The sequence below is a fragment of the Grammomys surdaster genome, unplaced genomic scaffold (genome assembly GCF_004785775.1).
Source record: "Grammomys surdaster isolate TR1022 unplaced genomic scaffold, NIH_TR_1.0 325, whole genome shotgun sequence".
Classification (NCBI taxonomy): domain Eukaryota; kingdom Metazoa; phylum Chordata; class Mammalia; order Rodentia; family Muridae; genus Grammomys; species Grammomys surdaster.
In genome coordinates, this window is record NW_021604744.1 from 3,728,458 (window position 1) to 3,752,330 (window position 23,873).

At 38.6% G+C, this 23,873-nt stretch overlaps 1 protein-coding gene and 1 non-coding gene across 4 annotated transcripts in view; one reads left to right on the top strand and one right to left on the bottom strand.

Annotated features, from left to right (window-relative positions):
- Window positions 1-23,873, bottom strand: part of Magi2 (membrane associated guanylate kinase, WW and PDZ domain containing 2) — a 1,345,877-nt gene that overhangs the window by 1,080,765 nt on the left and 241,239 nt on the right. The window lies entirely within an intron of this gene.
- LOC114630069 lies at window positions 5,863-5,969 on the top strand. The gene has a single exon (XR_003712768.1). It is a non-coding gene; the product is annotated as a U6 spliceosomal RNA (small nuclear RNA).

Below are 23,873 nucleotides of genomic sequence, written 5' to 3' on the forward strand. Positions count from 1 at the left end.
TAACCCAAATGGCTGTTAGTAAAAAGAATAACAACAATAATGCCCATGAGATCTTGAAGAATGAGCAACTGCTTTACACTGCTGATGCGAATGTAAGGCTGTAAGGAAAGCAGTTACCCCCCAAAAAGCTAAAATATATAACTGCTGGCTGATAAAAAATTCTCCATCATTGAACATTTATATAGAGAGAAGTGAATCAGTATGTCAAAGAGATAACTTCATCTCTTCATTTATTGTAGCAGTATTTTTTAAAAAAAGCAAAAAACGGAAACAACTTAAATGTCCATCAATTAGTAAATAAGAAAAGGTCTTGCATCTATTGCAAGACTCAGTCATAAATCAAATGGAATCTTTCCTTTGCAGTGCATGGGTGAAAGTGGAAGGTGTCACCTTAAGTGAGACAAGTAAAACACCAGAAGACACTAATGCTGTGGCTCTCCACAGATGTGGAAGCTACATAAATTGGTCTGGAGAGATAGTGTAAACAAGTGGTGATCAGACACTAAGAAGGGAAAAAAATGATGAACATATAAGATTTTGTTTATGATGAGTATTAATAAGGTGATAATGCTACATAGCAGAATAATATACTTGGCTGTATTTAATAATACTTCATTTTAAATATCAAATACCCAAAATCATGGAACTTAATTGCAATGACATAAATATTTGAAGCAAGAGATATGTCATAATACTGATTTGATCACTACATAGAGCATGCTTGTATCATACTCTAACCCATAAATATTAATAGTTATGTGCTTAATCAAATTTAAAAATCTTTAAGAGACATATAACTTATAGTAGAAATATTCTGTGATTAAAAATAAAAGCTAGTGGTCGGAGTTTTACCTAATTGTCTTCCTTGCTTTTGGTAGGATGCTCATGTCTGCTTCCATGTTGCCTCCTAGGGAAAGACTAACTCCCTGTTGCAATAGAGAAATCTCTGTGGACCATGCCAAGCTATGGGTATGGTGGGAAGGACGTAAGAATCATAATGAAATGATGGCAGTCAAGAGCTGAGTGCTTACCCTGTACAATCATGGAGGCACATGCTCCATAAGCTACCACCCAGTCTTGCTAAACATTGCCAGGTCTTGGAATTTGTCCATCTTGCCATTTTGCTGAGAATGGCATTTTCTGAAATTTGATCAACATTTATCTATTTCCACAAATTAGGAAGGTCTACATTTTATTATAAAGAGAAAAAGCTTGTCTCCATCTTATTACACTCATTATCTCAGTGAGATGAGTTTATTCATATGCAAGTTGCCTCCACCTTAAGCTTATTACGTCTGTTTTTTTAAAGACCATGTGACCAGGAACATTTCCCAAGAGAGAGTTAGCTGGTAATTATTTCTCCTAAATATGAGAGTGCCTTCTATTACTTTGTCAAAATGCTGTTATACCATTTTGCATAAAATACATTCCTGAAAGTCCCTTAATCTTGTCTTTGATTATTGCTACTATGTCTCTCTTTTGTTAACACAATTCGTTTTTAGACATGAATTGGTTAAGGAGAACTGACTTGGCTTCAACTTTATGTGTTGATTTATTCTGAGATTCAACACACAGTAAGTGATCAGTTAGTGAGAGCGGTACGTACTGACTAGTGATGCTGATGGAGCAAAAAGTTAGGCTTAATGGACTAAAGAATCACACAGGTATCATAGAGACTCGGAATTGATTTGATCAATGAAAACTGGAAAATAGGTTTTGATGAATGAGAAAATATGAACCACCTAAATGAAGACAGCTTTGGTGTGCTTAAAAGAAGACCATTTCAGAATGCTATCAAATCTCACACTGAGTATCACTGACATCATAGTTCGCTAAAATCATCTTCCAAATACTTTAGCAAATCTTGTGGATGTGTTACATTTGTGTGATCATAGACTGATTCTGATCTCTGCTCTCTTCTACACCCCCTGTGCGCACGGGCAAAGTTCACACTCTTTCTGTCTGGTTTAGGTCCAGAGTATCCTTTAGGGATAGATTTGCAGCACTGTGTGACCTTTTCCTCTGCCCAATCTTTGCTTCTTTTATTATTCTGAAAGTATTGTCCCCTGAAGCAAGAGAAAGCACCTAAACAGTATGAAATAAATGTGTCTAGAAAGTTAATCATCTTGTAAAGTATTAAATGATCAAGCAGTTCATATGAATGTATTTTTAAAAATTTGCTTTTTAAAATTTTATATGTGTGTGAGAAAACATATTTTATTATTTGTGCTTGATCAAGGTTAACTTAAAAGAAGCAAAATGGAGGGAATCAACTTTGATTTAGTTTATATAAGGTTGAAATTTATAATAAGATAGATAGTTCACTGGTAAATCTTAAAGGGTTTATGCATAGAAATATATGTATACATGTTTTACAGAAAGAAATGCAAGGGTTCTGAGTGAGTACCTTTTCTCCCCTCCTCAGCTCTGGGACAGTTGTAGGATTTGCTTTGCTTAAAAGATATTCCTAGCCCAATGGTTATGTTAATGTTTTCAGATTGATGTATTTTCCTGTTCTTAAATAGATTTAATAGGAAACAGAGTGACATCTCATTTCCTATCCTCAATCCCAGCAAGACAAACTCATGTTACTCATAAACCCCAGTTCAATCCTTTCGATCTGTTGGAGAAGTTTTGGGAGTTTCTTTGAAAAATAATAAATAAAATGGGATGCTTTATCATCCCATTATAGGGAAGTCAGGAAAGTGTATTATTTGGACCCTCGAATGTCAACTTCTTCACAGAGTGTTTTCTTAGTATATTTAGCTTTAGGATACAGGCATCTCCCTGATACTTGGTGATGGTTTAAGTAAGTTCGATGGCTTAAATTAGTTTAGTAGTTTACCTCTTGATCAGTGGGTACTAGAATTATTACTTTCGCAGAAAAGTCTTTCTATATGATTTTTTTTCATTATTTGGTAAAAATTTAAATATTTTTGCCAAATATTTTAATGAAATTAAAAATGGAAATTTCAAAAAAAACTATGCATATTCTGAAAATCTCAGTCAGAATCCCATTTAAGGAGTTGAAACACCCAAAGTCTGGATTCTGGAGATTCTGATTGTCAGGGGAACATTAATGGTTAATGTCTTTCCAAGGCTTTAACTGGGAACTTTCCTGTACACCAGGATAGCTTTTCCCATGGAATAGCCTCTGTCCAACATCTGTGTGATGAAGGATACAAGAGTCGAAGCCTGTGTTTTCTACTGAGATAACTGTTGGGTGAGTGGGCTGTGGGGTTTATTATATGTTTCAGAACTGTTTGGCAGACTCTCAGCTCTGCTTGTGTGGTGGCCCTGCCACTCTCAGTTCCCCTTAGCTGGTTTCCAGGAGCACATTCCCTAACATTCCTATAGGAAATATTCTCTCTCAAGACATTGCTTCACAGTGGGTCATTTAAATTCAGGTGTTTAAATAGATTTATTCTGGAGTTAGCAAGACTGAGGTTGACATGACTACAGGGTTGATTCTTTTAGTCAGCATTTTAAGCATGTTGATATTTTCATCTTTCTTATTTTTAAAAACACATGTACTATTTTGTTACTTTAGTTTTTCACTGTATGTTCCTGAGGTATAATTTATTCAGTGAAACTCAGCATTCTAGTGAACAGGTATACCATGACTGGTATACTCATCTAACAATAATCACAAAGTATAAAAGGCTTACACTATATACATACAAACACACACACACACACACACAAACAAACACAAACACAGACACACACAGACAGACAAATTTCTTTATGTGCTCTTGACAAACAATTAGTACACATCTCTTGGCACATTTTGGGGTGTTGGGGATTGAACTTGGGACCTTTGTATGCTAGCCAACCACTCTACTTCCATCCCCCCATATTTTTTTGTTCTGATTATAGACTTGTGTTCAAAGCATATATATTTTTAGAATATTTTCCCATTCTGCAGTGGCATTTTAATTTTCATAAGACCTGCTTTCAAAGAAGTTTCAAATTATTTCTAAAAAACTAAAATATCTCACCTGCCTGATTCTTATAGCACTATTCAAGGTATGATATGAGAAAACTCCATGATTGCTAAAGGATGAGTTGATACATAATTTGGCATGTAAAGACACTCTAGCACTACCTATCTATCCCTTTAAAAGAGGGAAATCTTGTGGATTGTGATAGAAGAGATGACCAACCTTGGAGAAGCTTATGTTAAATAAGCCAGGTGCAACAGAACATTTAGGTGCAGACTATAAAGAAGACAATCATCCTCAAGTAGAGAGGACAATGTTTACCAGAGCTAGGAAGTGAGAGAAGAGAGAGCGGCAAGACAAGCGCTAAAGAGCACCAGGCTCCAGTAACTGGGTGAGGGGGGATAAGTCTATCATCTCTGTTACCCAGGAGGAAACCACAGTTAATAATAATGAACTGTGCATTTCAAAATTGGCAGAAGAATATATTTAGCTTCTAATTTCAAAAGCTTTCCTGAGGTGACAGACATGCTAATTTGCTTGATGTAAATATTTTCAATATATACATAGGATGAAAGCCTCACATTGTACCCTATAGAATTTATGGAATGAATATTTTGTCACTTAATTTAAAATCTAAAAATATTTAAAAACTTGACTCAGCTCACTCATGATGCTAAATACACAGCTATCTACTGTCTCTGAGAGTAGGACATAAAAACATACAAAAAACTCTAGCTTTTGGTGAAACAATCTATAAGCGACAAACAACATAGCTTATTTCTAAATCCTCTCATGAGTTTCTTCTAATAGTCACAAAACAAAAAATTATTTTTTTATTTTTAATCTTTCATAAATTGAAATGAGCATTAAGTGCAATTTTGATTACACTGGTTTTAACATTCTTTCACTGTAGTTTAGATGACAGTTCAGAAGGCCTTTGTTTTTTCTTTCTTTTGTTGTTTATTTTTGTTTCTTTGTTTTATCCTTAAATAGAAGTGAAACTTGATCTGATATATGTTAGAGACCCAAATGAAAATTCAAAATATCTTAACCCAGACACATAACATGATTCAAAAGTAGAAAATCTGGTAATAAACTTAGTAGAATCTTTCAAGAAAGCATACAGCCAGGACCAGGAGACAATATTTAACAGCTTCGCAGCTCATGAGCAGAGAACGATCTTGGGTTGTTCAGCCATGCAGATGTTGCTGAATTTGAGTTTGAGCTCGACGTTCATTATCAGTAATCAGAGTAAGTCTTACTGTCTCTCTGCTTTTCTGAGTAGAGAATCTTAGAAATGATGAAATTAAACAATTCTGACATTCCCAGAAGTAGACACTCCCTTTGTGGATTCCAGCAAGTCCACTGGCTTCTATTCAGAGGAATGAGATACCTATTCCCATTTGAGAACAAAAAACCATGAGATAAGATTAGTTTTAAAATGTTTCCTTATGAAAATGATACTTTCTAAGGGAACCAAATAATTGATGAACAAAATCACTCTCCAACAATCCAATTCATTGAGCCTTCCAGAAACAAGAATCTTCCTTGAGAAAATATGAATATTATATATGGTGGACATGATAGAAAGAAATTGGGAATAATGTTCAACGGCCAAGACCTCAGAGAGAAATTAGGTTGTTTTTCTGAATTCTTGCTAAAGAAGACAGTCATGCTATTGAAATCTCTTAAAATGAGTAAGGAGCAGGGAGCACTGCTCATCGCTGGTGAACTTAAAGTCATCACGGCTGCGTTCCCTGTGAGCTCTTCCTACTTAAAAATCAATATGCACCTGAAGACACTGTGCATGCATGAACTCAAAGTATTGCAAGTATATCCTTCTGTAGAAAGGCTACATCGAATCAATACTATTTAATCTCTTTTGGTGGTGGATTTCATGACTTAGAAATTCTTTGCAGTGCTCACTTCAGCAGCACATATAAGAAGATTGGAATGATTTAGGGAAGGTTAGCACAGCCCCTGTACAAGGATAACTTGCGAATTTGTGAAATTCCATATATTGTGGTCACCAAGTTCCCCACTCAGGTGGAGAAACCCTTGATCAACCACAGGCTACATAGTCCAGAAGATTAGAGAGGGAACAGAAACCAAGGAATCAAATACTTACCCAACAAAGTCATACCCAGAAATGGGCACATGGACCAATAATGACCACAAACCAAAATGTCCAGATGCCAGTGAAGAACATAACAATAGCAAGGGCAATATATCACCAACAGAGCACAGAAATCTTACCATAGAACCTTCTCAGTATTCTGAAACAGTTGAAGCATCAGAACAAGACCTTAAAACCAACTTTGTAAAGCTGGTAAAAGTTCTTAAAGAAGAAATGAATAAATCTCTTTTAAAAAATCAAAGAAAGGCCAGGCATGGTGGCACAGGCTTTTAGTTCAATCACTCAGGAGGGAGAAGCCGGCTATTCTCTTTGAGTTTAAGGCCAGTCTGCTCTACAGAGAGAGTTCCAGCTCTGCAAGGGCTACACAGAGAAACCATGTCTCAAACAAACAAACAAAACCCAAAACAAACAACAAAACAACAACAAAAATCCAAAACAAAAGTACCCCAAACAAAACAAAAAAGCAAAGCAAAACAACAAGAACACTCCCCCAAATCAACAAAAAGAACTAAAAACAATTTTTAAAAGCCCAAAAAGGAAAGGAAAAACAAAAAACTGGAGGAAATGAATAAAGCTCTCAGAGAAATTTAGAAAAAGAAACAGTTGAAGGAAATGACTAAAAATATTCAAGACCTGAAAATAGAAATAGAGGCAATAACAAAAATACGAACTAAGGGAATTCTGGAAACAGAAAATCTAGGGATACGAACAGGAATTGCAAGTGTGAGCGTCACCAACAGAATACAAGAGACGAAAGAGAGAATCTCAGGCACTGAAGAATATGTGATATAAGAAATAGATACACTGGTCAAAGAAAATGTTAAATCTAAAAATTGCTGACACAAAACATCTAGGAAATCTGGGATACTATGAGAAGACCAAGCCTAAGAAGAATAGAAAGGAGAAGAATCCCAGCTCAAAGGCCCAGAAAATATTTACAACAAAATCACAGAAGGAAACTATCCTAACCTAAAGAAGAAGGTAGCTATAACAGAATACCAGAGATTAGACCAGAAAAGAAAGTCTTTTTTATCATGTAATAAATATACAGAACCAAGAAGGAACATTAAAGTTGCTAGGGAAAAAGATGAAGTAACTTATAAACATAGACTATTAGAATTACACCCAACTTCTCAGTTGAGACTCTGAGTCAGAACAGATGTCCTGCAGACTCTAAGAGAGTGTCTGGTAGTTTGGGCTGGCATCTATCTGAGTTCACTGACATAGAGAAACAATAAGGACCAATTATTTTCAATTCCTGTTATTTTGTTGTTGTTGTTGGTGTTGTTGTTGTTGTTGTTGTTGGTGGTGGTGGTGGTGGTGGTGGTGATGGTGATGGTGGTGATGGGGTATGTGTGTGTGTTTGTGTATGTGTGTGTATGTGTATTTCCTGTCTTTTTATTTTAAAATTATTTAGTATCTTTTAATGTCAAATGACACAGATTCCAGCCTAAACTACCAAGAAACCTTTCAATTATCATAGATGGAAAAAATAAGGTATTCCATGATAAAGTCAAATTCATAGAATACATATCTACAAATTCAGCCCTACAGAAGATACTAGAAAGAAAACTCCAACTTAAGAAACACACACAGTGAAAACACAGGAAATATATGATCTCATACCAGCAAAACCAAAAGAAGGGAAACACACACTGCCCTTTGTCATGATTGCCTTGGTATGGAGCACGTAAGGATGCTGTGCAGGATTTTGGTATTACAACATATAATGATGAGGAAAAGTGGGAAGAAATAAGATCTTAAATATTAAACCATCTTCGCATTCATAAAAAATAAAAGAAAGAGAAAACCCATTTAACAATTACTATTAATAGACTGTTAGTTTTATAAGATTTAAACTATTAATTAAAATCTCAACATCTGTCATGTTTACCTGTCACCTATAAGAAATGGATTGCAGTATAGTCTCCTTGGTGAACTTTAGTGAGCATGGAGAACTAATGTGTTGTGAGGTACGTGGTCCTCAAATGTCAAACAAAGTTGTTAAGGAAATAGGTTCCCTGGTTCTTATCTCAAGAACTGGCTAGGAATGTAGATGTTTATCAAAGTTTAGAAATGATATTCTGTCTTGTTTAAAGCATCAGTCTTGAACACTATCTGATTAGTTTTAGTAAAGTCCAGGATTGTTTCTTTCTTTCTTTTTTTAATCTTCTTGATAAGTCTTCATTCTCTGCAAAATGGAACTAAAATTTAGCTTTCTATTATTAGTCTGGTAACAAGGTTTCAATTTAGCTTTTCTGTGCTTGCTTTACTTTCCTCTAACCCTTTCTACTCAAGCAAGAATATTTAATTGGCATTCCTGACATCATCTGAGAGCTTATTAAAGCAATGGGATTTCAGGCCCCATTCTACATCTACTTAACCCCAAATCTCCATTTTGTACAAGAGCCCCAGGAGATGATATGCATATTACAAGAAGCTAGAGTCTCTAGGACAGCATGTCACATGACAGCTACCCACTGTCATCAAACTGAAGTCCAACTCTTACAATCTGCCAATTGAACCTCTAACTGACTGGATATACAGACTATTTTGAATTTTATTTTATTTCAATTGGTTATATTTTAATGTAAGCAATTATTGTTTTAAGATTAATTTAACTTACTGAGTCATTTATTTAGCTCACAGAGTTGATTTGAACAAAACTATTCTTCCTGATGCATAATAATGTAATTTTACACAAATAAATTATTCTGTCTTCTCTTATAAATTTTTTTCTGAATGCATGTGTATGTGCTATCTTTAGTTTATACTTTGAGGTAGTTACTACAGCAGACTTATTAAGTGTATTTTTAGATATCTTGATACTCTTGAAGAGATGATTCCTGTATGAATTTTGAATGTTCACAACAAAGAAATGCTCAATAAACATCAGTTGATTAAGTGTGTGTTTGTATTATATATATTACATATATATTACAATATATAATACATAATATAATATATATTATATATTATACATTATACATTATATATATATTCTAGAATGGTGACTATACATACAGAGAAAGAGACTGAAACAGAACCACCATGCTAGAAGTCCCAGCCCTTATTGAAGCAATCATTGTGTTCCAGTAAATATCAATGCATCATAAGGATATGTGATTGTATTTTGAATTTTGTAAGAGGCATGTCTAGAAAATACTTGAATTCCACGGGCCAAACTATTCCTTGAGGTGATGATTGTATTTTTGCTATGGGACAGAAAATAGAAAGTCTGACCCACATTTGCAACTGAACAACACAGTGTAACACAGTCAAACTTTTAGGCAATTCTGAAGAGCAAGTCATTTGTAATATCAATTCCAATAATTACGTTACTCCATGAAGTGATTCAGCAACTAGTCCTGATGGAGTGGTATTCCATTTTCTGTTGACGTATCTTCTCTGCCAATACTATCTTTAGCATCCTCACTGCTTATCAGGAGAAGCAGCCATAAACACCATTTCAGTAGTGTTCCATTTAATCATGACCACACCCATGACAATTAAGCCTTACTATCTATTCAGTGAGAAATTAAAATGAATTTGCTATGCATTCCTTGTCCAGAAAACGTGGTATTATATTTAGCAGTTCTTCCAGACTGTGCCATTTCATTGCATTAACAAATTCTATGTATCTATGGCCTCCATAAATCTTATGTATTTTAAAGTTGGACAAAAAAGCAATGTTCTTAGTTTCTAAGCTGTAATGTCCTGTCCTGTCTTTTCTTTCAGAAGGTTGTGAAAATGTACTATACTTTGTCTCCTGCTTCTAATACTGTGCCCATCTGTTCTGCAATAAATCAGGTGTTTAGTGTCCCCTGCTTACAGACAAACATGCCACCAGATTCCATAATATGGACTGAAACAGAATGACACAAATATTGAACTACACAGTATAGTCATCTCATATTTTATTAAGGATCTTAATTCAAAGTCTCTGAAACATAAAAAAGTTTTAATGGAGACAGCATCAATGCAGCAGAGATAGGATATCATTAAGCCCCAGTACTAAAATATTCACGAAGCATTGGTGTTTTCTGCAAACAATAAAGCTCATCGCTTTCTATGCAGTTGTTTCAATTAAAAGCAACAGTAAGCAATGGCCTCAAACTACAAATTCTATGTCTATATCAAATCTTGACTGTATTGGTTAATTTTAAATTTTAGTTGTTTTAAATTTTTCATTCATTTACGTTTGTAAGGACTATTGTGCATGAGTATTTGCAGATATTGGAGCATGTTTGTAAAGTGAGCTAGAAGTATCTATCTCTGCCCTCATACAGAATAGGAGGGAGAGTTGAAATGCCTCTATGTGGGGGTTTCCTTGTAAAACACAGCCTATGGCAGGCAATCATGGCGGGATGTGGGTGGACTTCCTATGCATGTATTTCCCAGGAAGGCTTTATTTAAATGTTCTGACGAAAACACCCTGAGTTGTTAATTTTATTTTTGACTTTGTGGTTTGTAATTTTAAATAGGGTAATATAACATGGGCATAAGATGAGAAGAAATGTCTCACATGGATATGCATAAGTTCTCTTGTGCTACCCTACTGATGTACAGTGATGCCTCATGAGTGCAAACTTTTGGTGATCACAAGGAGAGTAGGAATTTAGCAGGGTACAGTGTAGTATAGTACAGTACAGTACAGTACAGTACAGTACAGTATAGTATAGTATAGTATAGTATAGTATAGTATAGTATAGTATAGTATAATAGTATAGTGTAGTGTATAGTGTGGCATTTAGTATAGGTATAATATATAATATAGTTTAATATAAGGTATAGTGTAGCATATAGTGTAGTGTGGTATTTAGTATAGGAATAGTATTTAATAACGTTTAGTATATAGTATAGTGTAGTATAGTATATAGTATAGGTATAGTGTATAGTATAGTATAGTATAATATGGTATAGTACAGTATAGTATATAGGTAACTTACTATCACTATACCAGAGAAAGTAGGGATATGCATGGTCCAGACAAGTTATATTTTCTATCTGAAACAATGTGTTTATCAGAGGAAAGAACAGTGACATCCAAGGGAACATGCATGGCTTGGGAACCATCTCACCGACTTTGTTGGTCACAATACCTCCCTTTAGTAACCAGCTAGTCACTTTTGCTTTTTATAGGAAGAAATGGAAGAAGGGAGTCCAGAGCTGCTTTTCCCTCTAGATTTCTGTCACTGCAGAAAAGCAAAGATTAAAACTGTTGGAAGAAGAATATGCATACGAAGAGCTGCTGGGAGATGCATGTGCATAAAGCTCCATTGTTTTCATAAGAATAAAAGTCATAGCGGTTACATACTCCATTTCCCAAGCTGTAATTGTAGTGATTCTACATATGTGTCAAATGTTCCTGTGTGTGCAATTAAAGCTGACAGTACAAAAAGGAAAGATGAATGGGAAAATTCATGTTTAAAATTATTATTATTGTTGTTTTGTTACTCAGGATGGCATTAAATAACATGTAAAGACAGTCTGCAAAAGTCGAGAGTCACCAGAAGAACACAAAGCTTGTGTGTCATTCTCATTGAGGTCCCTCACCACGTCCTGCCTTTTTAAAAGCAGGTGCCACATTTTTTTTTCTTATGGAGCAAATTATACTGTTGCTCCTGGTTATCTTGTTATATTAGAGGGTTATCATTTGCGTGTAGACTATATTTTCTAATATACAAATGTATAAGAATTGCATTTCAGTAAAATGGAACTGTTTCCTTATTCTGAAGATAAAACTAATTTGATTTTTTCCTTCCTTCTTTCATTTCTTCCTCTTTCCTTGTCTCCACTTCCTTCTGTCTGTCTTTCTGTCTCTCTCTGTCTCTCTGTCTGTCTCTGTCTCTCTTTCTGTCTCTGTCTGTTTCTGTCTGTCTGTCTCTGCCTGTCTCTGTCTGTCTGTCTCTGCCTGCCTGCCTGCCTACATGCCTGGCTGTTCCTCCCTCCGTCCCTCCCTCCTCTGTCTCCCTCCCTCCCTCCCTCCCTCCCTCCCTCCCTCCCTCCCTCCCTCTCTCTCTCTCTCTCTCTCTCTCTCTCTCTCTCTCTGTTCCCTGTAAGCTTCACAGGGAGGAATTGGGATGAGTACTCTAGCAAGCCATCAGAAATGAGCTTCACTCTCTAATTGATCAAATGAAACTGTGTTTTTTTTTTTTCTCTTTTAGTACCAAGTGCTCTATTTAGCACACTCATCTTGGTAAAGGTCATTTCTTAAGTGGTGTTCTGATGGGTGGAAAGTTGAAGTGACCTCCCACAAGTGAGTCATTTGTTCTTTCCTGGCTGACAACATAGGCTTCAAATGGATCTATCACATATGCATTACTGAAGAAATAAAAGAAAAACATTGCATTTAAAAATGTACTAATTTTTTTCTGGGGCATTATGGTTTTACTATTTCATTCAGCAATTATAAGAAACACCAAAATACTATTCGGTCATCCCAGCTAAAGGCTGACCAACAGAGGCATAGACGCAACCTGGTGTTCTACCATGGACCCCTACCCGTTTTTCATCAAGTTGTGGGAATAAATCATGTTGTATAGTGATTATTTTCAAAAGCAACGATAAATGTAACAACTGTTACAGCTTGGTGAGAGTGGTATATTTCATGTACAGTCAGGATATTGAAAAGATGAAGAGCTAATTCCAATGGGAGTAGACTACATCTATATCCTGATTAAGTTTGACATAGAATTTCTAGTATCCGAAATGTCTCTTCTACCCCTGTGGCTGCAGACAGCTACCATATTCTACCATGCTTAAATGTTGTCTGCAATGCACTTAATATTTTATAATAAAGAAAAACTGTAGAATTTAAATGAGAAATCTAGACTCGGGCCTTTTGATGTTTGAATAAGATATGCTAGGAAATAGAATATATAAAGAGAAAATATTTCTCTTAAAATTTCAGTTTGAGGAAAAAGAATATCCCCATACTCTTGGTGACTATTTACTGTGGTGATGGTTTTGAGGATTAATGAAAACAATTGAATTATTTTATTTTTGTATTGGATATTTTATTTACATTTCAGATTAATCCCCTTCTTCCCCCCCCAGGAACCCCTTATCCCATTCCCTCTCCTCCTGCTTCTATGAGGATGTGCCTCCCTGCCACTCCCACCTCCCCACCCACTATTTCTCCCACACTGGGGCGTCCAGCCTTCACTGAATTAGTTTCAATGAGGTAATGATGAGAAATGTCATTCTGAACTCAGTTCAAACCAAGACGAAGGTGTTTAAAGTATTTTAAGCAAATATGTCAACAGTGCATTCAAGAGAACCTTTGGACATTACCATTGATTAAATCAAATGCTAAAAGGTCATTGAACCTATAACCTCTTTTGTCCTTTTTTAATCGTTTTATGATTCAATTATTACTTTCCATGAAAATATAATATTAGCAACTGGCAATCAGATTTACTATCATTGCCTTAGTAGACAAAAGGGAAGTTGTGGTCACCTAGGAATCAAAAATAATGCAGCCAGAAAAAATGTGAAATAGTTGTCTTTGTTTTACTATGGGCTGGTTCACTCAGAATGATTGTCACTCAATCAAAACATATGAATTATGTTAAAATATTATAATAGCTTAATTTTGGAAACAACTAACAATGTGAGCAGATGTTCTCCATCAATGTGCTGCTTATGCAGTTAAGCAGGTGTCCCCAACTTATGGGGAGCGGTGAAAGTTCTGTTCAGAAATGGAAACAACACTGCAAATACCTTGATATCTGTGATGTGCCTTCCAACCACTGGGATTTGAATGAGACAGTTAACTGCTATGGCACACAACACAGAGCACACTGAAGCCTTTCCAGTTATTTGGCCATATTGTGAGAAAGCTTAAAAAATGTATGTGATAGAATGCTACAAGACTGTATAGTGTAAACACAATGCTTGTGTGAATGTTTTAATTAAAGTAATCAATTTATTTTCTTGTTGATTATAAAAGATAAAAATGCTTCACGCAGCAACACAAAGTCCGGAAAAATTAGCCTACTTTCTCTGTTTCTTTCTCTTCCAAGCCCAGAAATGGAGGGTCTGTTTGTCCTTTTATTAAACACCTAGTGATCATATTCACATCTATAGTGCTGTAGCTTAGTATTCCATGTATTCAATTCTACTTCCTATCTGGACATTTCTCCTATTAAAATTTTTCTTCAAAGAGCATATTAAATAAATAAATCTTTCCTCCTCGGTTAGCAACCATATGCTGCCCAGAAGTTGTTTTAAGATTAAAAAGTTGTATATAGCATTTACATATAAGAAATAAAATGAAACTGAAGTTAAAAATATTGTCCTTTTCCTTTAATAATATTTAACAGTATAACACACACACAGTGTTTTAAAAGAGATGAAATTATTTTATACCCTCCAGGGTTCTAATTATTTCAAATTATTTTAACTTACAACATATGCCTTACATTTGTCAATAATATTTAAATTCTTCCCCTTGTCATTTTGGCCATTATATTGTTGTTAATAATGTCCTTTTGACTTTGTTCTGTCATCTGCTTAGCACACTATATCACTTATACTGAAGAAAATTGTTAAAACATTGACTATTCTTCAACACAAAGCCAAACACCAACATTACCATGTTTCAGTTCTTGCACCGTTGCTGTCTGTCATTTTTCATCTGCAGAGATTTCTGTATCCCAATCCTTATATTTTCTACAATTTAATTATAAATTGCATGTCCCAAACTTTGCTTCTTTTTTTTTAAATTCCAAAAGTCTTCTGCAAGACACTCATTTCTCTTTTTCTAGCAGCATTTCCTCCCTCCTCCAGATCCAGCAGGCACCCGCTATTCATGAGGCCAGCTTCCGCACTATCTCTGGAGACTTTCTCTCATTGCTTGCCTGGAAAGTGACTTTTGACTGACTCACCAATTAAGTGAGTGTGGTATTAATGTCAGATCTGACTACTCCTGAAATAAGAAATCAGTGCAACAAGGATGTAAAGACTGTAAGCTGAAGAAAGCAGGCTAAAGTAATTTCTCAGAAAAGACAGATGCTTAATCACTCAGTTACCAGCAAGTGTAGAGTTACAAGTTCTGCTCAGAAAAAAAAATCATGGTCAGTCCTTGCACCAACCCTACTCTCCTGCTCTGCAATGCAAGTGTGTGAGTGCAGTTAACTACACTGGCCTCTTGGAGACAGCACGGCATGGATATAGATGTAGTCTTCTTGATCTTGTGTAAAGTTAATCCTGATATCTGAATTACAATTTCACAATGAGATCAGTCAGGTTCCACACACTGTGAGATGAGAGTATTTCAGTCTGAATCACCTTCGCAGCTCTGAAGGCACAGAGGCTCAAAATCAACATCCCAAGATCTAGGTGGTGCTGTCTTGCAGTGTCCTCCCTGGGAAAGAAGAGGCAAAAGGGACAAATTTGCTCCTTCGAGGGTCTTTTAAAGAGCTCTCTTCTCATCACAAGGTTCATGTTAATTATACTTTGTATTGCTGAGAAAAATGGTTGACAGAGACCACTCCAATGCAGAGGTACGTGCTGAGTCTCATAATTGACAGAGACCACTCCAATGCAGACATACTGCTGAATCTCATGGCTTCAGCTCGTCGCAGTGTGGACAGTATAATAGAACACAGAAACATACCTTAGAGGCCAGAAAGCAGAGGCAAACAGTACCTCACCCAGTCAGATCCTTCCTCTGTTTCCCTTGTTTCCATCAGCTCCTCATCCCATGAGAATGGACCAAGTATATTCAGCTCTTCTGGTAAAATTGGTAATCAGGATTAACCACTGCAAGAGCTCTACCATTAAGACATAGTCATGCGACTTAGTACCTGATCCACTGAGGATAATGTGCTGACATCAATTTCGGAGGTATATAAACATCCAAACCATAAGGAGAGTAAAGTCATGAATGACATGCTAGTGAGACTCTGTCACTTGCACACGACTTCTCTATCCTGTTGCTTGTGATAGAGTAGAGTATACTGCCAGTTACTCTAGTAACTTTTATGTAGGACAGGTGTGATTATAAAGCATGCGTTTTTCAATAATCACATTTATTTCCATTATATTGATCATTATCTGGCCATCTTGGCAGTATGACAAGGGCCTACATCATGATGACACCACTGATGAAACGCGTGTGAAGGAAAGACACATGGCCTACTAAATTTCAGGAACTCTACTGGGAAATAGGAGGTGGAGAGGTGGTTGGAGGTCTTATGACGTCTATAATACAAACTCTTAAAATTTCAGATTAATAAGTGATTAAGTATTCAAAAATAAAACACCATTAAGAAAATTTAAGAGGCGGCAGCACCGTCTTCTGCGGGGAAGATTGAGTGAGCACACCGCACCCAGGCAGCCGAGGCGATCCTCAGGCAGCCAAGGGGATCCTCGAACCACTGTCACCGGAGCCACCCTGTCTCAGCTGCAGGAGGAGGAGGAGCTGCGTGAACTTGACCACAGCCTGGCACACTACATCAACAGCGTCAGCACATTGGAGCTGGAGAATTGATAGGCTGCTGCTCCGGATCTCCGAGAAGGAGGAGATGACCAGGCGCAGGCAAGTGGCATCACACCCACCGGGTACTGGATGAGACAGCCTGCGAACCTGCCTGGCTGCAGATTGAAACTGGAAAGGTGCAGCCGATCTAGAGGAGGCCAGGAAGAGTGCCAAGAAGCAGAAAGGAGAGCTCCCGGTAGCCCAGGGCAGAGTGAAGGACCTGGAATCCCTGTTCCACTATAGTGATGCTGTGTCGGCCTCAGCCCTTGGTGACAAGCATGGTCTGGAGACAGAGGTGGCAGAGCTTCCAGCGCAGCTGGCCAAGGCAGAGGATGGTCACACCGTGGTCAAGAAACAGTTGGAGAGGGAGATGCTGATGTGCGTGGACCTGGAGAACTGCTGCCAGAGCCTGACAGAGAACCTGATTTTCAGCAAGAGTGTGTTTGAGGAAGGGGTATGAAAACCCGACGGAGGCATGAGCGGTGCTTGGTGGAGGTGGGCAGCAGCCGGCAACAGGAATATGACTTCAAGGTGGCTTAGGCCCTGGAGGATCTGCACAGCTAGTAAGATGAACAAGTGCATCTGTACCGGCTGGAGCTTGAGCAGACTTACCAGGCCAAGATGGACAACGCCAAGTTGAGCTCTGACCAGAATGACAAGATGGCCAGTGCAGCCTGCGAAAAGCTCAAGAAGGCCCACATGCTCGTGGGATCCCTCAGCTATCAGCTCCCATGCCTTCAAAAGCAGGCCAGTGCTGCAAGGGACCACATCTGCAAGCTGGAGGAAACCTTGGCTGGGGAGCCTGACAATTTCCACAAGATGCTGAACAGTAAGGAGCAGGAGATGACAGAGGTACTCAACGCCATGCAGGAGCAGCTAGGGGTGTACCAGGAGCTGCTGGATATTAAGCTGGCCCTGGACATGGAGATAAATGCCTACTGCAAGCTACTAGAGGGGCAAGGAGGAGAGGCTGAAGTTGTTCCCCAGCCCTTCATCACAAGTCACCATCTCTTGTGCTACCTCGAGCAGCAGCAGCAGCGTTGGCATGTCTGTGAGGCAGGGCTCGGGCAAGCTCCGGTGGCTGGAGACTGAGTATGACACCCCAGGCTCACACAGCAGTGCCTCTAGCATGAGCAGCTACTCGGCCTGTTCCAGCAGGCTGTGGCCATGGATGGTGTGAACATCGAAGAGGTAGAACTGGAGGCCAGGTTCATGCACCTTAAGAACTCTTCAGACATTTGGGAGAGCAACGACAGTGCTGCTTCAATTGGAGGTCAACATGTAGAAAAATGCAAATTGGTCCATTCTTATCTCCTTATAAAAAGCTCAAGTCCAAGTGGATAAAGGACCTCCACATAAAACCAGATACACTGAAACTAATAGAAGAGAAGGTGGGAAAGAGCCTCAAATACTCAGGCACAGAGGAAAAGTTTCTAAACAGAACACCAATGGCTTATGCTCTGAGATCAAGAATTGACAAATGGGACTTCATAAAACTACAAAGCGTCTGTAAGGCAAACGACAGTGTCAATAGGACAAAACAGCAACCAACAGATTGGGAAAAGATCTTTACCAATCCTACATCCGATAGAGGACTAATATCCAATATATACAAAGAACTCAAGAAATTAGACTCCAGAAAACCAAATAACCCTATTAAAAATGGGGTATAGAGCTTAACAATGAATTCTCAACTAAGGAAACTCGAATGGTAGAGAAACAGCTGAAGAAATGTTCAGCATCCTTAGTCATCATGGAAAGGCAAATCAAAACAACCCTGATTCCACCTCACACCAGTCACAATAACTAAAAGATCATAAACTGATGTAATAGCAGATACCGGTGAAGCTGTGGAGAAAGAGGAACACTGTTCCATTGTTGGTGGGATTGCAAGATGGTACAACCACTCTGGAAATCAGTCTGGCAGTTCCTCAGAAAATTGGACATAGCATTAATTGAGGACCTACCTATTCCACTCCTGGGCATATACCCAGAAACTAACATATAACAAGGACATATCCTCCACTATGTTCATAGCAGCCTTATTATAATAGCCATAAGCTAGAGAGAACCCAGATGTCCTACAACAGAGGAATGACTACAGAAAATGTGGTACATTTGCACAATGGAGTATTACTCAGCTATTAAAAACAATGAATTAATGAAATTCTTAGACAAATGGATGGAACTAGAAAGTATCCTGAGTGAGGTAACCCAATCACAAAAGAACACATATGGTATTCACTCACTGATAACTGTATATTAGCCCAAAAGCTTGTAATACCCAAGATTCAACTCACATTCCACATGAAGCTCATGAAGAAGGAAGACCAAAGTGTGGATGCTTCAGTCCTTCTTAGAAGGAGTAACAAAATACTCATGGGAGCAAATATGGAGACAAAGTGTGGGGCAGAAACTGAAGAAGGGGTTGTCTGGAGATTGTTCCCCCTGGGTATCCATCCCATGTGCAGTCACCAAAGGTAGATGCTGATGTGGATGCCAGGAAGTGCATGCTGACAGGAGCCTGATATAGCTGTCTCCTTAGAGGACTGCCAGATCCTGACATATACAGAGGCGGATGCTCACAGCTTACCATTGAACTGATCATGGGGTTCCCAGTGGAGGAGTTAGAGAGAAGACTGAAGGAGCTGAAAGAATTTCTAGCCCCATGAGGAGAGCAACAACACCAACCAACCAGAGCTCCCAGTGTCTAAACCACCAGCCTGGGAGCACATAGGGAGGGATCCATGGGTTCAGCAGGGCTTCATACAGGGGAGGATGGCTTTGTGGGGGATAGGTCCTGTGAAGGCTGGATGCCCCAGTGTGGGGGTATTAGAGGATGGGTAGGTGGGAGTGGGTGAGTTGATGGGGGCACATCCTCCTAGAAGCAAGAGGATGGGGGATGGGAAAGGGGTTCCTGGTTGGGAGGGAAATCGGGAAAGGGGATTACATCTGAAATGTTAATAAAATATCCAATTAAAGAATAAAGAAAAAAAGAACTGTTCAGAAAAGGATCAGTCTTTGGGGACTGGAGGATCAAGATATAGGTTCTGGAGAGTGAGGACATCACTTACAAGTTCACATCCAAGTGGGACAGCCAGACGGTCACTGTGTGGGCTGCTGGTGCAAGGGCTACCCACAGTCTGCTCTCACTAGTCCTTAGTCCATTTCTAGGTGACTATTCGGCAACCTTGAGAATGTGGCTGGGCTCTGCTGGGTTTTGAGATGGAGGTATCCTCTGCCCAGGCCTTACCTGGTCCCATGCTGTCATGATGCTATGGAAGCCTGGGCTGGAAGCCTGCAGCCTGAGGGGCTTGGGCCTGGATCTGGGCAGGAGAATGGCTACTAGCTCTGGGTGAAACTTTCATACCTTGTATGAAACTGTGGTGATTCAGTCATTTTCTTTGAAGCTTTTCAAATCAGATCAGATCCAGAATCTAAGTTTGGATTTAAGTCAAATCAAATTCAGAAAGAGGGCTGTGGGGCTCACTAGCCTGTCAGGATGTAGTGGTTCTTAGGACACAGGGCCGACCCTTCTCTCCTGGAGTTGATGGCACTGGCAGAACACCTGAACCCAGGGATGTTCCAGCTTTGTGCTCTGGATCTGAAGGGTTTATAACAGTCGCCAGCTTCAGGGCATTCATAGGCTTCTCTGGGCAAGATTATAAAATGTTCTAGTACATTCTAAAGCTGAGGAGCAAGAAAGAGGGAGCTCACACATGGGACAACTCCTCCCATCCTAAGACTAAGGGGACAGACAGATCGTAGGCATTGTATCTTCAGGAGCAAAGGCTGTGGGTTCCCAGCCAGTGACTGCTCACAGGAGCATGGGGAGACTAGCTGTGCTCCTGGCCTCATGTGTGTACGCTGAGTGGCCCCTCTGTGCCCCACCCTGTTGGTGAAGCCTGGAAATTTGCTTCCCTGCAACTTAGCATCAGGAGCCGGCCAGTTTCACCTGTCACCTCCCCACCACTGACACAGGGTATTATTCAAAGAATATTTACTTTTTTTTATACCAGTCAGTAAGTAACGCAGCTCAATGGGGCTCTGCTCTGGGAGTTCAGGCCTGGAACTGCCACGACTGGGGGTTACCTATGACAGCTTCCTTACTGAGCTGTGAGGAGTACTGTCTCCCTCCTGGCGTAGCTGATTGTAGGAAGAGTTCGGGAGTAGTCTCCCCGAAGGCAAGAGAGAGCTTTTGGCCACAGGATACCACCACTGCCACTGACCTCCAGGACCCACCAGCCACCTCCTGCTAGAGATACCGCCATTTTCTTTAAGGGACTGGTGTTGGATCCTGGATAATCGTGGCTGGCTGCAGTCACTAAGCAGCCCTGTTGCCTTGCCCACAGGGCAGGTGCCCTCCGGTGTACGCCGCACTAGAGCTGGCTTTCTTGTGTTTGGGGAGCAGGTCTAGAGTAATCTGCAGTTCCACAGAGGTCTGTTTCTGGCCCGGGTTAGGTGAGGCGGTTACGGGAGTGGTACTGCATCTGGGGAGCCGCCTGCACTTCACACCGCTCCGCTCTACAGACTGTTTCATAAGATGCGCGCCAAACATGTGCTCCACCTTTTCTTTTAGCCTATGATTTGTAATATACATTTTACGACTGGAAACTTTTGTACTCTCAAATAAACATTCATTTTAGCTGCAAACAAAGGAAAGAAAATATAACATTATTTAGTAATTCATAAAACTTGCTGACAAATTTCGTTCAAAGTGTAATTGACGAAAGAGACTAGATGTATTTCTCACCTCCTATGAAATCCCAAGGATGGAGAATTATCCCGACAACAGGAATAGTACTAAGATAGCAGCTGTACTTGGAGTAGGGCAAGGAATTTTTAGCTTTTAATTTTGAAAAATATCAAACAAAAGAAAAAATTAAAGAACATCTAGCAAGTGATCATATACCTCCTTCTAGTTTTTTATAAGCTCATCTTTTAAGAGATGCAAAGATCTCTGTAGGCTTGTTTATTTACACAATGGCTTTTTAAAGAAGTCATTTCTACATGCTCCAAGTGTACAGTGAAGACACAAAACAGAGAGAGACTGGATTTTTTCTTAGTCATATGGCTGATACATGGTTGACTTGAGAGTCATATCTAGAGATCAGTCCATGCTTATGAGACCCACACAAAAGACCTCATTTCTGCTATAAAATTAATCACCTGAAATGAAATGTTTTAAAAATAATTTTGTATTTAAATTACATGTATGCAGGACAAAGGTGTAGTATGCTATGGTTTAGAAGGCAAAGTTTCCACAAACAAAATGTCTTTTGGAAGATTTTTCACTGATTTGGGCAAATAAATAGATAGCCAGACAGAAGCAGATATATTTAGAACCATAACTAGGGAAGGATCAGGAACACATTCAAAGATTCTGGACCTAAGCCCAGATTTGCTGGGAGACAGGAAGCCCCTTTTTTTCCAGGATATATGTGTTGTTTTTCAGAAACTTTCCAGCCCAGTAACCCAGTTTTCTACAAACTGGAAGGAAAACACAATGATTCTGAGAGTACAGATCACAGGTCTTATGATGTGATATTCTTAATCCAGCCCAGAGAGCAGCCTCCCCTGTGTGCAGTTATCAGATCCAGGAATGCTAAGCACACTCCAGTCATGGCCTGAAGCAGCAGGAGCATCCTTGGTCCAGAGTCAGATTATTGGGTTCTAACTTTTCACTGAGTTAAAACTGCCTAAACTTTTATACTAAAAGACTTTCAGGGACAATTTCACTCCTAAAATGTTAAGTACGGATAGGGAGGTGATTACTAAACGGGATGTTTTAAAACTTGGACCAAGCCAAATTCCCTTCTTTACTTTTGTTGCTTCTCAGCAATTCAAAATGCTTTCATATTTGTTGGTGTATCATGTCATATAATCAGCCTTGTGAGAAGTATTGTTAACATAGGGCAGAAGATAGATGAAACCTGGATACAGTAACACGAAGCATTAAAAATTCAACAGTCACATAGAAGAATAAAATTTCAGGCCCTGACTTGGCCTCTCTATCCTTAGGACAGTTACTTAGGATGCTTTATCACACTTAACTTTTCTTGTGATAGTATCAAGTGTTCACCCTTAGTGTCAAAAACAGAAAACCTAGATGAACTATGAGGAGTATAATCTTTAAGGCCACCTATATCGCCATTTCCATAATACTAATACACCTATTGTTACAGATCTCAAATCGCTACAAGGACACACTTTTGTGAGAAGAACGCTCTAAAACTTCTCAAGACAGTTCAAAGTCCCTCTGTGGTTATGTAGCCTGAGCAAGTGTTGGTTTTGTCGGGGAAGGAGGTGAATGCACATATAACAGGTTACGCTAAAAACTCCTTGGGGAGAACTTCGAGAGAGGTCCTAGGGCAAGCAGAGATGATAGGGGAAGAACATGCCAATAATAGAAAGAAAATGGGGAAACAGTAAAGAGTAAGAGCTAAAGATAACACTTGCTTTCCTCCTGAATTGACTCAGAAAGTTTTATTCTCTTCCCGAAATATACCACGTGCCCATCTCAGTCGTGGAAATTTGTGAGAATTTTATGTGCAAGTATGAAACACAGATGTTATGACATTCAGTGTTACAGACAATAATGTTTTTCTGCCTGAACTTAGTTCCAGTTTTGTGCATCCTCCACTTCCTCCTCTTCTTTGTACATTTATTTAATGAATTACCTAAGGGTTTTGCTTTTTTCCCCACAAGAGTTGATGTAAATTTGAGCAAGAAATCACTGAAAGACAACACATAGCCATAAAATTTGGCAGACTGCCAGCTAACACTGAGCCATAAGATGCAGTGTGCAGATGAATGTTTCAAACCATAATTTCACAAATCTGTTTTCCCACAGAATTTTCTTCATAAAAGCTGATATACTATGTAATGTTTTTGAAAAAATGTTTTAATACCATCTACCTATAAACCAGAACACATTTAAAATGTTTATATATAGCTTACACATAATTGCTCAAACTATGCTTGAGTTGATTAAAAACAAATTTTAGTTCCTATGGAATTCAATTCTTAAGTTATCTGGATTTCATTTTTTTGTTTCAGTTAATAAATTCCTCTGAAGCACTCTGTCCTTTTTTTTTCCTTTTGACTAATTCTCAAAACTGAGTAAATAATGATCAGATTTTTTTAACTTAGCACATTCTTGTCAATGTCAGGATTAAGAGCAATTAATTAAATCTACATTGACCAACATTCTACTAGTGGAAGCATTGAAAAAATGAAGAAAAAAAAGCAAGCTGGTACTCCAAAGGCATTTATTTCTCTGTTACCTTAGATGATCACAAAAAAA